General features: G+C 35.5%; 1 long non-coding RNA gene across 2 annotated transcripts in view; it reads right to left on the bottom strand.

Moving 5' to 3' along the window:
- The window catches only part of LOC125671757 (uncharacterized), a 22,089-nt gene extending 21,112 nt beyond the window's left edge, over nt 1–977 (bottom strand). For both annotated transcript variants that reach the window (XR_007368737.2, XR_007368738.2), the window contains exons 1-2: nt 948–977; nt 623–799 (exon numbers count right to left, since the gene is read on the bottom strand). This is a non-coding gene — a long non-coding RNA (uncharacterized LOC125671757). The remainder of the gene's footprint in view (nt 1–622; nt 800–947) is intronic.
- Between the last annotated feature and the right edge of the window lie 4,075 nt (nt 978–5,052).

Genomic DNA, 5,052 nt, shown 5'->3' with positions numbered 1-5,052 from the left:
GAATACGGTCGATGATATTTAGAAAAGTTAGCATTATAGCACCAGAAGTCGAAGTTTTGTGAGATTTATTAAATAACATTACCACAAGAACAACACCACTCTGCATAAGTCACGTGACTTTGTTTATACAAACATATATGATGCTGTATCTTACTGTAATGTGAACACTGATTGGAATCAAGAAGAGAAATAAGGAGTCAGTGTGCACAAAGTTACTAAACAAGCATTTTAGGTTTATAGCGAAGTTTGGTCCCGTGCGACACTGTATTAATTAACGAAGGTCAATACATGCACAAGTATTCAGTCTCACTAATGAGAAGGAACAACTAAGAGGAACTGGGGACAGTTTAACATATGTTGTCAATATATACGAGGAACTGGTGAGTTTGACCGGGGGATCGACTGTTCATGAATCACAGACTTAGTATGCCGGTAGAAAAGTTGAGTAAATGTTGCATTCGCATTTGACGAAATCTTAGAAGTGGTAATAAATTAGATTCACCTGTTCATTTGTCTGTTAAATTAAAGGCTCGGGGGTACCTTATTTTTAAAGGCAGGTTTTGGAAGGTTTTGTTTGGATAAGATCCGCGAAAAATCACGTATATGTGAATGTAACCCTTACCAAAATATAAGCCAGTTGCTGCAGCAAGACATTTGCAGCGCATTTGCTGAAAGTATATTTTTCGTATGGATTTTTTCTCAGGCACAGTTTGCGGCAAAGTTGCGGCACACTCTTCCTGCACTATTCTGGCACACACATCTGATACCGTCTGCTCGAACTTGAGGGCTTCTACATAAACTGTAGTTATAAAACACTATTGCAATTCAATTGATATAATTTCAAGAACAATGGCATAGCAAGTAATCTTTAACATATTCAGAATTATAAATTGAAAAGAAAATGTAAAATAAAATTACAGAATAACAGGATGTAAGAGTACAGGTACCTTCGAGGTGCTTCTGATCCACGGTCTATGTTGCATTATGCAATGTTAAAAAGTTCTTATTCATGTCCCATCCTGGTCATGAGTGTACATATTATTTGGAAAATGCTGCATAAAAAATTTCTTTTAACATCTCGAGAAAAATATCAACCCGCTGTGTCTCTTTTCTGGTCCAAGGCCAGGCTGTGATTTAAATATATTTGTGCATTTTAACTTTTTAAATTTAATTATGTTAGGTTTCAGCAATATTTGCAAACAAGAATGACATATATTAAATATTCACACATGTAAACTATGCACTTTCCCTCAGAAATCTAGTGACAATGTACATTAAATTTTTTAATCAGTACTATAAGGGGCTGTATATTCTGACAAATTAATATGGCCCTAGGGGCACTTAATTATTAGGGAAAACACTGTAAACTTTTAAAAAACTTTCTTTAATGTAATTGAGTGGAAGCATTTTATGACTCTCTCTCCATACTGTCTGCACCTTAGAATCAAACGCATAATCTTCCACTTGTTCAGAACTTGATCATTACAATCAGATATTGTCCGTAACCACTACTGTCCCATCTTTTTGTCACGATTTTTCGATTCAGACAGAGTGCCTTTACTTATACAGGTAGCAGTCTCATCACATTTGGCAGGTGTGCATAAATTGAGAATTACACACAATAATCCAGGCCTGCATGTTAGAACTCTCAAATATGACAACTTGAAGACAGCCTGGTCAATGGTCACACCATATAACTTCTGTATCTAAAATTTACATAACTATCATAAAGTATATTCTGAAAAAGATATAAAGTTGCAAATAATGACTAGAGATTAAATACCCTTCTATACCCAAGTCTGCATGGTGCCCGACATAAGGAATCACAATGCAATTTTCTAAGTGGACATCTGAGAGGCCGAAACCATAAGCATTTGAATGAAAAATAATAAACCATTCCTTTGCTCTGTAAACCATTCACTTTTGCTTAAATACCCCCTGTAGAAAGTAAATAAAAAGCCCACAGGCCTTATCGGTTACCTGAATACTAGTCCTATTATCCCTGGGCTAAACGGCTCATCAGAAACATCACACATAAATATGATATATACAAACATCACACAGGAAATGATACATAAATAAAACAAAAGCTAAAGCATGCTAAATACAAGTATTTACCTAAATTAACAAATTCTTTGACATTTTGAACACTTAGTAATTAAACCAGTTTGAATGTACTTGGCCTTTTATAATAATATCTTTTTATATTTTTTTTTATCTTAGTTCATTAGAGAATGGACATTTGAGTATGAGATGGAATGGAGTTAAAAGTATGATTAGTCCCAAAGGCTACGACATCTCTTATAATTTTCCTGTTCTGAATATCCAAGCTAATGTCTATTATTCAGCAATGAGATATAAAACAAGATTCTTAAAAGAAATTAATCAAATGACCCCGAAAGTGCTTAAACTGATGCAAGACTTTATTTACAGAAATGCTGACTTTAAACGAAACTGTAAAACGATGCTTTTGTTATATTTAATGAAGCCACCATTTCATAATATTTGCCCATTTTCTGCATATGTACAACTTGACAAAACATGGCAATATTCAGGTATATTGCTATAGAAAATTGAAGGCGCCGAACCCCCAAAACAGCGGGGGGCAGAGCCCACACTTTAAATAACATTATATTGCAATAAAAGTTTACCTTTTAAATGGTTTATTAAGTACGTGTAGATACATGTAATTCTAAGTGGATAGATATGATTTCAATGAATAGCAGATCCTGTCAATGCATCATGATATTTATTTTGGGAGAAAATTAAAGAAATACATGTATGTATACGACAAGCGGGGATGAGACCCCTATTTTCCACAAATGATATCCAATTCCACTGGTTATTTCTGTCATTAAGTAGCATCAATAAAAAGACTTTACTACCCGATAACCCGTGCACACATTGTTTTCCAGATCGTTTTAATTAAGCGATTCCCATACAAACAAAAACCCGAAACCGCAGTCCAAAAACCCAGAACCACCAATGCTGTGTTGAGCCCAGTGAATTCGCTATGTCTGAAATCAAATATGTACAACCTTCATGGGGTCAAGTGCTGTCTGACGCGTTTCATACCGATTGTTAGGCCGTTCTTGACACACTGCTTTGACTACGGATTACTCCTTTTACCTGATCAAGATACATGTATGGGGTTCACGGCGGGTGTGACCAGTCGATAGGGATGCTTACTCCTCCTAGACACCCGATCCCACCTCTGGTACATATGCATGTCCAGGGGTCCGTGAATGCTCAACTCTCTATTTTGTCATGCTTATAGGAGTTATAAGATTGATCACTGTCTGTTATCTTCACCTGATTAAGTTAATATTTCACAATGGGCGAAAATATTTGTTGCTACATTAGGTGCCAATGAATAGAAAAGGTTAATTATATCAAATCGGTGTCTCTAGCGTAATATTTCTGTTGGAATCTGAATTTTCGCATGTTATTTAGTCTTTTGAAAAGATGATGTGTATGTCAATTATTTTACATATTGCACATATTGACCTGCATTGCAATTACAGTACTCAAATGTACACCAAAATGATTATCAGGCACGTAGTAACAGGGACATCTGCCTCTCCCCACTTTTTTCCCACAACCTACTTTTTGGCCGGGTTGCACAACGAGCAAACGGCTTATAGAATGTTGAATGACGTGTGGGCGTCCCTGTAATAGGGTACCTACCCCTCTCACACCACTTACTTGACGTTCCTCAAACTTTGTACAGTTGTTATGGATGAAAGGCGAAGATAACGAACAGTGACCAATCTCATAACTCCTATAAGCAATACAAAACAGAGAGTTGGGCAAACACGGACCCCTGGATAACCAACTCCTCTCACACCTCTAATTTAACGACCCTCAAACTTTAAACAGTTGTTATGGATTGATTGAAGATGTACATGTACATCTGCCTTTTTAAAAGTATCACTTATTATTCGAAAAATACGGTACCTAGTTTTGTTATCAATTCCTCTTACAGCATTTATTTGACATCCTTCAAATTTTGCACAGCTGCTATGGAAGCATTGAAGATGTGCATGTGGGATTTTTTTTGTTTGGATTTTTTCTTTGAAAAATTTACATGTACATGGTGTTGTTGAACTTTTGTCATTTTATGCATGGTGCCTACTTTGTGTAACCAACTCCTCTCACAGCTTTTACTTACCATTTTTCAGACCTTGTACATTATAGATGTTATAAAAACATTGAAAATATACTTGTGACATTTTTTTTTAAATCTTCTACATTTGATATATCTTTTTTCAGGTATGTTTTGTATTGCTGCCTCTATGATAGATAACATATTTCAAAGCAACCTGGTCATTTCTATTCTTGAATCGATTTTTCTATTATCATTTCATACAAAAGTTTATATATAGATAGGCTGGTGTCAAGGATCAACCCTCCCCCTTACGTACCTGATCATATTTATATTACCACATGCTTTTAACGTGGTAATGTGTCTCGGTATCTGTTGTTTTATTTTACAGATCTGAAATTCTCAATGTATCATGAATTTGGACAGAATTGAACATCGGTTGCAACCCCCTTCCCCAACTCTACAATTTGACGAAATGTTCATTTCAGAGGGAGTTCCTCATAAACTCGAAGGAACTAAACCTTGTTCTCATCATAGATATAATACAACTTGTTAAAACTCAGCATGTTAAAGGATTTGGTGCCAACGCTTTTCTATACCGTTTTTGTTAATGCTATTTCATGTGAAGCTTAGGACCAAAACGACAAGCATGTACCAAACTTCTGGTGTAAGAGGGGTAACTGCAAACTGCAGCTTGTGTGCCTCCATCTGGCTCTTTTAGTACTTATAGTACTTTGATATTTATTCAATAAAGTAAAGTAAAGTAAATTTTATTTAAAGTCGGCACTATATACATTCAACATATCAAACACAAGCTCTGTAGAGCTTTTTAACCGACTGTTTAGATCTGATTAAGACGCAGCGGATGCGTTTTAATATACCATTAAACAGAATATGTACTAATCTAGATTATAAAGATGCCCTGAAAATCGACGCTTAATAATGCA

Source organism: Ostrea edulis, chromosome 1 (assembly GCF_947568905.1).
Source record: "Ostrea edulis chromosome 1, xbOstEdul1.1, whole genome shotgun sequence".
Lineage (NCBI taxonomy): Eukaryota > Metazoa > Mollusca > Bivalvia > Ostreida > Ostreidae > Ostrea > Ostrea edulis.
This window is presented reverse-complemented; position numbering and strand designations above follow the sequence as displayed.